Source organism: Podarcis muralis, chromosome 14 (genome assembly GCF_964188315.1).
Source record: "Podarcis muralis chromosome 14, rPodMur119.hap1.1, whole genome shotgun sequence".
Classification (NCBI taxonomy): Eukaryota; Metazoa; Chordata; class Lepidosauria; order Squamata; family Lacertidae; genus Podarcis; species Podarcis muralis.
Genome location: NC_135668.1, coordinates 34,166,581 through 34,180,220, shown reverse-complemented (window position 1 = coordinate 34,180,220; position 13,640 = coordinate 34,166,581).

Below are 13,640 nucleotides of genomic sequence, written 5' to 3'. Positions count from 1 at the left end.
CAGCTGTGTGCAAACGTGACACAAAGCTCTAACCTTCCCATCGTAGTCTTCCAAGCTAATTGGGATGATTTGAGGCAGAAAAGTACTGTGGATTTGCCAGATCTCCTCACCGAAAGAGGCGTTTTCTACCAGAAGCCATTCCGCAATCCTTTAATCCAAACAAGGTGGATGGGTTTTGTGGGAGTCGTCCCCCCCCCCCCGCCCGCTTTCCTCTCCTTTTTAATGAATGCAAAACAAACTACTCTATCAGTGTGTTCCATTCTGGAACTAATTGAATGGAAGGGATTTATAGGAAACCACAATTGAATTAGTGATTGGGAGGGGGGCAGTTTTGTAAAGTTGCAAAATATGTTTATGGTTTAATAAAGATAGTCACTGTGGGCAACAACGTGATCCCACTATTTTACACCCAGAATGCATTTTATTCCCAGAAGACTAGGTTTCCTTCTGAATGATGGCTAGGGTCATAACAATAGCTGGTGGGAGTTTTAGCCCCAAACATCTGGGTAATGGAGGCTGGTGTAAGCTATTGATTTCACTCCCCCAATTTCCTGAGTTTAGCTCTTCCCCACGTCCAGTTCATCATTGCTTTGCCTTAGCTAAACAACTATCTTCCCCCACTGCTTGCTGGGCCCCGTCTTCATAACTCTGTTCCCTTCCTCAAATTGCATCAGTCCATTGACAAGAGAAATCCATTAGGTATCCCACAGCCCTCGGAGGGTAGAAATCACTCAATCGGGCTGGCACCAATTTATGGCCCCTTGCTTCCTGGTGCAAATTTCCTGCACTGACATCCTGGTTTGTGTGTGTGTATTGTGAGAGTTTTCTGGGCAGTGCAGCTTGTTTGCTTGGAAGGTAATGTGAAGTGGTTTGGCTTCACTACCAGATAGCATCTCTCAGCTAGAGGAGACAAGTCGTCAAAATAAGAGGGGGGTCCTTTTAGCTTTGGCAATACACTCCTATGGGCAAAACTGGTGGATGTCAAGAAATATAATCATTGTGAACTACAGGACAGCTGTGTGAGATGGCCACCGCAGGCAGATGATTTTGGATGTCATGAAGGCACAGCAATTGTTGGTATTGTTTTATTTTTACAGACAGGGATGGGGAGAGGTGCACTTAGGAAGATGAAGGAACAGAGAGAAAGAGGGACTGAGGAAAGTTGTGGACTCTTCTTCACTGGAGGTTTTTAGCAGCTGCTGAATGACCATTTCTAGGGGGTTCTTTAGCTGTTTTTCCTGTATTGCAGGGGTTGGACTAGGTGACTCATTGGGTCCATTCCAACGCTATAATTCTGTGAGGAGAAACCTCACAGAGGTTCTAGTTGGAGAAAAGACCACGTGTTGAGAGTTGACAGGCAAGAGATCATTGAACATAAGAATAGAAGAAGTGCTTGCTGGGTTAGGCCAAAGGCCCATCTAGTTTAGCCTTCTATCCTCACAGTGACCACCATATGCCCCCAAGGGAAGCCTACAAGCAGGACCTGAGTGCAACAGCACTCGCCCCACTTGTGTTTCCCAGGAACTGGTATCCAGAAGCATTACTGACTCAGGCAGAAGAGACAGAACATAGCCATCAGGTTGAGTAGCCATTGATGGCCTTCTCCTCCTCCATGATTTTGTCTAATCCTCTTTTAAAGCCATCCAAGCAGGTGGCAATCATTGCATTTCCCAGAAGCCAAGGGAAGAAGGAGGTTCCACATGAGCAAGATGTCTTGGGTAGCTCTGGCCAAACCAACCAGTCCTTTATCTGAAGGTTTCTAGCAAATAAGACTATTTGAAGGTGGAAATGCCCCCATTTACCTGGTGTGCCGAGTTTATATTTCTGCAGCATTCAGCCATGAAACAGAGAAGATGCTTCAGCCTACTGCATCCCTCACCCTTGTCAGATAAGTGTAAAAGATATGCCATCTTGTGTTGACAAACTGAAAAGGCAGCTGGGGGAGGATCCCCCAATATGGTTTGGAATTTCCCTTTGATCAGTATTCGAGGAAGCAGGTTGTGTGTGCATGTTTTGTGGGGAGGCAAGAACGCAAAGAGAGCCAGTGGTTAGAGTGTTGGGCTGGGACCTGGGAGACCAAGGTTCAAATCCCCTCTCAGCCATGAAGCTCACTGGGTGACCTTGGGCCAGTCACATACGCTCAGCCAGTGATGCCATGAAGCAGGGTGAGCATGTCACCTCACAGGAACACCTGGGCACCACTGCCACATCATAAGGGGTGTGACTTGACTGGAGGAAAGGGCGGCACAGTTTGTACATTGTACCAGAAAGGATACAACCTTGTTAGTATATCATATGCTGGAGAGAAATTATTTCGTCCCTCGTTTATAATAAAATTTGTTTTAATAAAAATGTTTGTGTAGGTTTGCAAACTCCCTTCGCAGACTCCAAACCTGGAGTGTAATCTTCCACCTGTCATGCAGTCACCACTACCCACCCACCCTCCCTCCCTCCCTCTCTCTCCCTCTCTCTGTGCTGTACTTTTGTATGGACAGTGCCCTTGAATGTGTTCCCTGCTGATGCTAGATACCATTTTTCGTGCTTGACCCACAAGATGCAGAGTGAAGGCAACAAGTATTGTCCTCGCTCTGTTTTGGCTTCAGATGTCATTGCATAGCCACACCTCATTGATTTCATGGCATCTTCATTAAGCCAAATCAGAGTGAGGGCAATGCTTGCTTCCCTCTCTTTGGTGTCTTGTGGATTAAGAAAAGAGAAAATGGGGGGGGGGGGGCAATCACCAGCCCTAGTAAGCAGGAGAAATACTTTGCTCCTGTTTACATCCCTGGAAATATCCCTGGACATCCTTTAATTTTGTTCACATACTATGCTGACCACAGATCATCTGGACATTATTGGAAAGCTAGCTAGGTAAAATATGATCCTATAGGCCTACGTTGTCATACATCCTGTCCTTTCCAATCCCTTTTGTCCACCAACCACTTCTCTATACATTGTTATACTGGGGAAGACTGCAACTCAGTGGTAGAGCACCTGCTTTGCATGCAGAAAGTCCCAGGGTCAATTTCTGCTGTCTCCAGCTAGGGCTGGGAAATACCCCTGTACAATACCCTGGAGAGCCATTGTCAGTCTGTGTTGGCAATACTGATCCAGATCCACCAGCAGTCTGACTCAGTATATGGCAGCTTCCTATGATCACCAGCACAGACAAATGCCTGATTAAACCCTCTCCTTTCTGTCAAAGTTTTTTAGAAAAAACTTCTTCAAATCTAGGGCTTCCCTCAAACCTGAACTGACCTCCCTCTTTTATGGAGTAGTGCTTTGGAGCACCCACTTAGAGCACTGAGATCACTGTAACTAAATATGTTGATCCTGCTTCTGAAGTTGGAAGACTAATTTACTCATCACCGCTAATAGCCACCAAGAGACACTTATCAGAAGAGTCCTGATTGACCATTCCTGATTTCCATCGCAACCAGCCTCCTGATTCCAACAGAAGGCATTGAGACACTGCCAGGAAGCCTGGAAGAAATAAAAATGGGGTGGCGTGAGCAGTTAGGAAGAAGAAAAGAAGCCACCTTATACTGAGTCAGACATACTAGTCCATCTAACTCAGTCTTGTCTACACTGACTAGCAGTGGCTCTCTAGGGTTTCAGACAAGGAGTCTTCCACAGCCCTTCCCGGAGATGCACAGGATTAAACCTGGAACCTTCTGCTTGCAAGGCAGATGTGCTACTACTGACCCACAGCTCTTCCCTTCATTTTGGCTGCCTTAACCACTACTTCCAAACCATGTTGCATTCCTGATCAGTTCATAGGTGGGAGACCTCAAATAAATCCAAGAAAGCTCTAAAGAGGAATTCAGGATATCACAATAAATATTAATGAAGATCACACTGGGGTGAGATGAAAGAACAAAAATTATTCCAAAGATCAACAAGGGAAATCCAAATTCTTTCCACTGTTCCTCCGCTTAATGATCAGCCAAGGTGCATTTTTAATTCTCTCCAGGAAAGATTACAATGAGTCTTCGGGGGGGGGGGGGCGAGACCTGTTAAGCAATCATCCCAGCTTCTGCAACTTCCTTCAAATGAATTTAGCATCTCTTTAATTATGACGATGAACCTAAAGGCTCTGATATTCTACATGACAGAAGTTCTCCTTTGAGTTATACAATGATGAGGAGATTAACCGGGCTCCATGGGAGAGGGATTTTGCATGGAGATGAAATACAGTGTCTATGTAATTTCAGGTGATTGATCGTGGATGATTAGTTGTCCATCAAAGTGCTACCAGCAAATCCAAAGATATGATCGGGACACTCTGAAGATGAGGGTGGCTCATTAACAAGCTCACAACTGACACATTTTAATTGTTAGAGAAGAAACCCAGTCTCCTATTTCATGGCATCCTAACACATATTCCTGTGAAAGTGGGTTTGATCCACAGACCCAGCTAAAGAGAAAGTAACCTGGAATTTGAACACATCATACATTTAAAGCACATCCAACATACATTTAAAGCACATGACTGCCCCCAGGAATGCTAGCTTGGCTCTGCGACTATGGGTGTCCAGAGCCATGGGTGCCATGCAGTGTGCATGGCCCTGGTGCCAAAATTTGTGGGTGCCTGGCCCGTTCATAGGGAATTTTGTGGGCGCTCTGGCACCCAGGGCCCCAGGGAGCCGGCACCTGTGCTTGGAGCTCTAATTTCCCCCTCTTGGAGCCACAGTTCCCAGCATCCTCAACAAAACTACAGTTTTCATGAGTCTTTGTGGGGAATCATGTGTTTTAAGCCTGTGTTGGATGTGCCTTAAGTGTATGGTGTGCATCTGCCCTATGTCTTTTCCTTTAAAAGAGAGACTCCAGTGAAACTCATGTGTCTGGGAAGGAAATATGTATTTCAGGGGCTTATAATGCGCACTTCAAAAACAAGGTGAGCATTACAACCCCTAGATTCTTCTCTGGTTCTGATTTCATTCTGAAACCAGTGACAGACCTCCATTTTGGGGGCCCTGAAGCTTGAACTGTTATGGGGGCCTCTTCACAATCAGCAATGAGGTCTGGGTAACCACTGTTGTCTTCTTCCATGAGAGATCACCACTTTTTAAAAAGAAATGAACTACCACATCTCAGATTTTGCTTTAAATTGCTGGACCATAACACTCCACTTTGCAACATCTGTGCTACTGACTTTGGGATTGTTGAAATATATACAAAAAATACAATCATTTTGAGTTGTGCAACTCAAATTAGGTCTACTAGAAACCCCCCCCCCCAAAAAAAAATGCAATCTGGATTAAATTCACTTCTGGGCCCCTCCAGGATTAGGGGCCCTGTAGTTTAAACTTCATTAGTTTTGTAGTAAATTCACCCCTGTCTAAGCCAGTGAAGAATTCCTCTCTTAAATCACCCCTCTACTGTACATTTATAGTTAACAGTACATTTAACATCATTACTCTCCCCCCAAAGAATCCTGACAACCAGTGCTTTTTTCTGGGGGTACTCAAGGGTGTACAGTACCAGCACCATTTTTTCTAGAAGAAAAGCACAACTGTAAATTTTTTAAGGTACTGAGAGTTGTTGGGAGATGCCTCATGAAGCTACAGGTCCCATCATCCCTGACCACTGACCATACTGGCTGAGGTTGATGGGACTTGGAGACCAGAACATCTGGAGGGCACCAGGCTGCTGACCCCTGGTGTAGACCATACTGAGCTAGATGGACCACTAGTTTGGCTCATGTTGGCAGCCTCCTATGCCCCTGGGAAGCATAGAAACACATGAGGCTAAGTTATTCTGAGGTAGACCAACAGTCCCTCTAGCCTGGTATGGTGTACACTTACTGGCAGCAGCTCTCCATAGCTTCAGACAAGGGTCCCACCACAGATTGAACCTGGGACCTTCTGTATGCAAAGCAAATTCTCTACCAGTGAACTCCAGCCCCAAATGGAATGTTCTGTTATTGCCATTGGCTTTTTGTCACTTCCTCCTTATTGTCAAATGCCAACATTTATTGGACAACGGATTCTTGAGACAACAAACCATTTGCCTGCCACTTAACACTGTCCAGTCAGCTTTGCCAATTTGATTGGATTTTTATAAATTTGCATTTGAGGGCTTGTTTTGAAAAGACATGCTGACCTTGCCAAAGAGAGGAGCCCACATAAAGCCAGCTCAGCATCCCCGCTCTTTTACGGGCAAGTTGGAGAATCTATGCAAGAAAAGAATTTCTTCTACAAATATTTATGCTTCATTCATTGCTCATCCATGTGTAAGGCAGTTGAGGACTGACTGAGATGCTGAAGTGAAAACTGACACACTCATTTTGGACTAATATTCCCAAATTAAGTACCCAATGGTTTTAACACTTGGCTCCGTTAGCACCTTTAATTTCACCGAAAGTACGTTATTGATTGCATTGCGGGCTGCGTGGGAGCTGAGCTCTTGATTGTTAATTGAGCCATCAATGTTCTAACGTTATCATTAGTGAAAGCTAAAGTCTCTGGTCTGAAGTGGCCTTTGGGGAGGAAGGTAAACGGCAAGAAGAGTGGAAGAATATTCCAAAAAGTGCCAAATAGGTGATGGCAAGCATCTCATTTACTGCGAAGTCAAGGGGAATAATCATAATTACTAAATATTCTGTATAAAGATGGCCTGCTGTGTTCATTCATTGGGAGTGATTCCCATCTTTCAGTTCCTCATTCACATTGACTAATGTAGAGCAGAATCCTCACTTCATCCACAAGTGGAAATGACTGGTGTGGGAGGGAGGGGGACTCGTTTTGTATCTTGTGAATGCAGAAGCTGGGGTTACCAGTCCTAGAGTACAGTGGGACAACTTGTAGCCCTTGGTCCAGTTTCAAGCAGCTCTTGGCTTAATTTCATATGGTTGTCAAGAAATGGGAGGGTGGAGGAAAGGGGGTAGCAGGCGGGGGGAGAGAGGGGGTGGCAGAAAGAGAGAGAAATGGCATTCAGAAAGTGAGTGGGGCTGGGTGAAAGAGATAGAAAAGGGGTGGCAAAGAGAGAAAAAGGGGGTGTCATAAAGAGAATGAAAGAAGGGGTGGCAGAAAGACCCCACTCATTGCTGGTATAATGTCCCTGGCAGACAACTCCCAAAAGAATGTAGCTCTTGCCATAATAATTATTATTATTTTGTCTTTCCCTGCCTTATGAAATAATTCATTTCCTGAAGATGACCATGTGATCAGATGATCAAGTACACCTATGTTGTAACCAAGTTTAGAAAACTCTGATCAGTTTTAATCATGCCACCTCCCACAGGATGCAGCAAACCTTTATTAGATCCCATGGTATCTCAGAGGAGCAGACCACCTTTCTTATGAGCAAACTCTTAGACCAGCTTAGACATTATAACTATGTGGAGCCTTCAGATCTGTAGCCACTCTACCTGATCTTGGGAACAAACCACCAGAGATGCTCATCACAGTTCTGCCCTGCTTGTGAGTTTCCTGGAGACGTCTGGCAAACTACAGTTCAGAATAGGATGGTGGCCTAAATCAGGCTTCCTCAAACTCGGCCCTCCAAATGTTTTTGGCCTACAACTCCCATGATCCCTAGCTAGCAGGACCAGTGGTCAGGGATGATGGACATCTGGAGGGCCAAGTTTGAGGAAGCCTGGCCTAAATGGACCCTGAGTTGCATCCATCCTGCAAAGCTAATTCTTACATTCTTAAGTAAGAAGCAAACAGGTGCTATAAAGTCAAACATGAATCATGTGTGACATTTCAGCCCACAGAAGGGATTTGTTTGGGTTTTTCCCTTGCTCTTCTCCCCCGACCTGTTCTGAAGCACTGTATCTGGTTGAGAAGCTCCAATGTTTAGACTTAATGATATCCTTTGGTTAGCTTGCACATTGAGCCGCTCAGTGTATGTAGCGCAGTTTGATGACTGTCACTGTTGGCTGGGTCAAGAAGAGCAGCCGCAGACATAATCAGTGTGTTCTTTCATTTTTATCAGACCTCCGTAAGAGGTAGCTGCTTCTGTCTTGTCATTCACCTCCACCCCTCAAGGACAAAATCAATGGGCTAATGCACTGTGGGGCTAGCACCTTCCTGCCTCCAGTTTAATTGCACACACCCTAAAAATAAAAATCCCTAGCACCAGGAAATGTGATTTCCCAAAGCTTCGTATAATATGAAACAACTGTCAAGAAACCTTGCAAAGCATATTGGTTGCATTCAGACAGTGCTTTAATTCCATTTCCAACCTTTCCATATGCGGTAATTGTTGCATTTTGTGTGATCTTGCTCATGACGTAAAAGCCACATCTGGAAATCTAGTGAGAGTTTAGTGCTTATTGCCATGTTTATTGCTTGGGGGGGGGAATCTGTTTGCAACCCTGTTAACCTGGAAAATCCAGGGAAGAAATTTGGGGGCAGTATCCTGACATGCAATTCTTCCCATACTTTTAATAGGTGAATCATGTGGGAACAGGGTTCAGTCTCCTGTAGCCCAGCTCCAATATCATCACTTTAAAAGTCATATTTGGCATGTGCACAGGTTGAAAGATTCAACTTACATCTGTATCTGTGCAGCTTTTTAAAATAAATTTTGTTTTTTCCGGGGTTGCTTTCTGCTTTGATCTGTCATTTGGGTGCTGAGTCACCCTGTATTAAAAACAACCTCTAACTTTGTTCATTCAGTATAATGGAGAATCTAAAAACAGCTATACTTTTTCCTCCTTTTGACCAAAGTGAATGAAATTTGCAGGCACAAGAGCCCCTCCAGAGTGAACTAAGCCTGACAACTTGCAGACAAATATGTCTGAAGGATTTTCATAGGGGAAGAAAAAGGTATTTACTTTCCTCCATCATTCCTTAGGGAGGCAGAGTGGATTTTCCTTCTACTTACCATGAAATAATTAAGAGATAGTTGAGTAGCATGTAATTTTGCTTGTACATTTTTATTTTCACACTGGCCTTTCTTTCTGGTGGTTGTGTCTTCCATTGGGCTTTACAGATCTCTACATAGGCCTTTCCCAGATCTTGCAACGTGAGGCTGCCTGCGAAGTTCAGAAGATCCCTGCATTTGTGGGGAAAGATGTTGTTGTTAAAGTAGAACAATCTAGGATTATTATTATTTTAAGAACTTACATTGATTCCTGCATTGCAGGGGGTTGTAGTAGATGGCCCTTGGGGTCCCTTACAACTCTACAATTCTATGATTTTATGAAGATTTTAACTTTAACATAAATACAATCCAGGTCCCTTCAGTTCACTGCAGGAAACATTTTGGACAGCTCACTTTTTGCAAAGCTCATGGACCTAGAAAAACACAGAGATATAATATAGGAAAGCAAAAACAGTATAGCGCGAAGAAGGGTGGAGAAATAGAGCAACACAGGGCTTTGTGGGAGCCCTGATCTGACTTGAGGGGTATTGACATTGCACTTGGACTCGGGTGGAAGAAAGCATTATTTGCCTCATTATTCAGCCCACAAGCATAGAATACACACACACAAACACCCCTCACCAGATGCCCATCAGAAGTGTTCAGTTGCACTGATCAGGTTTTGAGCTTCCTCTTCCAGAGTAGTCAATGAACTCTTCCAATTTCATTGCCTCTTTCCTCCAGCAAATCTCCCCACTCCTTTGCTTCATGAGTATGGAGGGGTTAAGGTCACATAGCCCTGGGTTGTTGTTCCTGCCAATGCAGAAAATGATAAGGGGCTTGATTGCTCCATCAGAAGTCTCATTTTCAAAGGGCTTCACCGCTTTCTTATTCCTGAGCCTCTGAGGTACATTTGTGCTCGTATTCCATTTCGCTTTTAATAGCCCTCTAATAAATTTGCTCTGGGAAGGATTATCCTGTTCTGTTTTCTTCCTTCGGAAACCTTGTATGGCATAGAAGACAGGTGGCAAACTACCTGCAACTTCCCGTCTTTGCACCTTGACTAACACGCCCTCAACATCTCTTAAGCCTGCCATGAAAATAAATTGACTTGCTCCGAATATGACAATTGGTCCATCCAGCTCAATACATTTTACCCTGACTGGCAGCAGCTGTCCAAGGTTGCAGACAGTGGGTGGAATTCAGGGTAATGCTAAGAAAATAATTCCATCAGCACAACCAGGTGGAATGTTCTCCCCTCTCCTACTTCCCATCCTTCTCATGGGGTTCTCCCAACCCTTCTGGCATGTGGCTCTTGGAAGATCGCACTAAAGCAAATACAACCCTCAGGCTGTAAAAGATTCCCTACCCATACAGTCGTGTTTACCATTGGACATCCTGAAGTGGTAAAACAACCAGTCAGCAGCCCTAAGTCTGATATTCCTGGCCTGTAAATCAACCTGTTCTTGTTCTGAAAAGCTTCCCCAAACAATCAGTGCAACATTTATCTCCCTTGGTGCAGACCCACCAAAGTTAGCTGAATGGGGGGAAAAAGATCATTGCATGATTGTCTAATAAGAGTCATTTGAACTAGAAGGATTTGAAGGGGGGAGCGGGGTGGGAGATGATGAGGAAGGCTTTGCATACCTTGTGCAAGAGTTATTTCTTTGTTGTTCCTGTGGGTAAATGAGGAAACCTGACAGTTTAAACTTAATTTCCCTCCAGTCTCTCAAAATCCATCTGACTTCCTATGTCACTAATTGTTTTGCCACTCCAGAAGCCCCTCCTGCAGTCGAAAGAGAGACTAACAAGGTCAAAAGAAGGAAGGCCTTTCTTCTCCACTTTCTCTTTACATCATTCCCTGGTGCTGAACATTTTCACAGCCGAAGAGGGAGAAGGCAGGGATAGAACCCACAGCCCAAGCTGCTCATCCCTTGTTTCAGCTTGTTGGTGCTTTAAAGTGCTTTTTCCTGTCTCTTCAGCTCTCTTCCGTGCTCTGCCACCCACCACCATCATCCCCCCAAAGGAAGCCTCTTCCCCCACCCTACTGCCATCTTGAAGATGCCATCTCCTTCGCATCATCCTCATAGCACTCAGGGTCCTCCCCCTCCCCCTCCCGAATCTGGAAGAGAACAGAGGCCAAGGCACAGGTGCGGCTGGTTTATATTTCCAGGGAGTGGAACAGAGGAAAGACCATTAGAAAATGTCTCCCCTCTGGTCCTCTCCCCAAGCCTTCTTCTTTGGCGATTGTCTTCCATAAACATGGTTTTAACAATGAGTCTGTAAGTGACTGTGGAGGCCAGTTCTGGATCCACACGTCCTTCCACAGTAGGGACATTGATTTCCGGGCTGGAGTTGATCACAGTGTGGATTTTCCAAGCGTACCTTCCTCTTAGCACATTTCTCCCTTGCGTCCTGAGTTCGAGTGTCTTCAAAGCCCATGACACCTTTGGTGAAGGCTGTTCTCCAATAGGAGCACTCGCAGGCAAGTGTTTCCCAATTGTTGGTGTTTATACTACATTTTTTTAGATTTGCCTTGAGACAATCTTTAAACCTCTTTTGTTGACCACCAGCATTACGCTTTCCATTTTTAAGTTCAGAATAGAGCAGTTGCTTTGGAAGACGATCATCAGGCATCTGCACAACATGTCCAGTCCAACAAAGTTGATGTTGAAGAATCATTGCTTCAACACTGGTGATCTTTGCTTCTTCCAGTACACTGGTATTAGCTCGCCTGTCTTCCCAAGTGATGTGTAAAAATTTTCGGAGACACCGTTGATAGAATCTTTCGAGGCGTTGGAGGTGGCGTTTATAAGTGGTCCATATTTCACAAGCATACAGTAAGGTTGGTAGTACAATAGTACAATAAAGTACAATAAAGTCATGCCCTGGTGGGCAAGAGAGTCCCCAGCAGCCAGTACGACTGGTGAAGGAGAAAGGAGCTCCCTCCACCGCTGACCCATGCTGCAGAAGGGAGCCCCATCCACCATGGCCACACTGAGCCACAAATGCCATTTCCCTGGAGTTTGGATAAGCGGGCCTTGTAGCTCTGTCAGGGGATTAGGGGCTTCCTACCAACAACAGTCATCACCCTTAACAAACTACAGCTCCCAGAATTCGGTCTGTTAAGCCACGACTGTTTAAACTGGTAGTGTAGTCTTTGAAATGTATGGTTTAGATGTGGCCCAAGACTTCTTCACGGAACTACATGTGTTTTGGCTCCCTAGAGAGATGAGATTACTGTTCAACTGTTTTGAGTCTGCAGTATCAAAGCACACTGGCTTGGACATTCACTCTGTCTAAATGAAATGTTGGGAGAGAAGAGCCTCAGAAACTTTCTAGACGTGTTGGCTGCAGAGTGGGGGAATGGGGAATGTCTTCGTCACAATCCTCAATGCACAAGCATTTGACACTCCAGGTGTCCAACTGCTGAGAAAATGAGCCGAGCACCAAATTGCACTGAAAGGCAAGAGCATTAATTTGGCTAATCTGCTTTATTACTCACAAATTAGAAAGACTCAGAATTAAGTCATCCCAAGGACGAGCTGGGGTCAAGCTCCCCTGTGTCATCCACACATAATGATAGTTCAAATTGGTTTTCTCTCATTTGAACACCCTTAATTGTGTCATTATATTTAATTGTGATGAGGACTTCCAAGGCTGTCATAAATAACATGTGAGGCAAAAATGGGGGGGGGGGGAGTAATCATTGTATATTTCAGGAGAAGCCAATGCGGTACCCTCTAGATGTTGTTGGACTACAACTCCCATCAGCCTCAGCCAGCATTGTCAATGGTCAGGGATGATGAAAGTTGTAGATCAACCACATCTGGAAGGCACCACCTGGGTGAACTTGGCCATGAAGCTCACTTTGGGCACGCTCTGCCTAAACCATCTCACTGTATTGTTCTGATATTAAGGACCATGTATGGCACCTTGAGCTCTTTTCAGGAAAGGTGTGGTTTAAAGGAAATGATAACAAATATAAAATAAGGACACAATTCTATGCACAATAGGTAAGCGCCATTGCACAGCAAAAGTTGCTTTAGAGTAAACCTGCTTGGGATTCTGTTGTGACACTTTTCGACTTCAAAGAATAAGAATAAGTACAGTCAACCCCCGATTTGCACAGGACTTGCTTTCCTGCCCCCACTCCATGCATTGGCAGAGCACATATAAGCCCACCTTGCCCCATTACACCCCATTATGCCCCGCCTCTGTTCTGCACCTTGGCTACTGCACATCAGTTGAATACATGCAAAATGGTTGCCGCCTGTGTTACCTAAAGTTTCCACTATTTTTTTGACGACTATCGTTTCTGAATGCTGTGTTAAGTTACTTTATTATTGCAGTTGTAACTGCAGCTATACATGTCACTTGGCTTTGGAGCAAGTTTTAAGCAGGTTTTTCCAGCGTTTATTCATGACACAATATTGAAGGGTAGCAGAAGAATCCCATGATGGCACGCTGAAGATTCAACAGACTTATTATAAATGCTGTAATATTTATTAATACATCAGCATCTAGTCTCTACAGGGAAAAATGAATTTAGGTGTTTAAGGCTGCAGTTCTATACTCACTTAGTCAGGTGTAAGCCCCATTAGACTCAGTGGAACTTACTTCTAAGTAGACATGTTTACACTGTTTACATTAACAAGCCACGCGGCCTTCCAGTCCATCTGTCTGTCTGTCTCTTTATTTATTTATTTAATTTGCATTAATGTCCTTCAACTAAAAATCTAAGGGTAGTTCACAGCATAAAAATACAGAATAAAAACACAAAATACAGAATAAAAACAAAGCAAACCTATAACCGTTACCCCTAA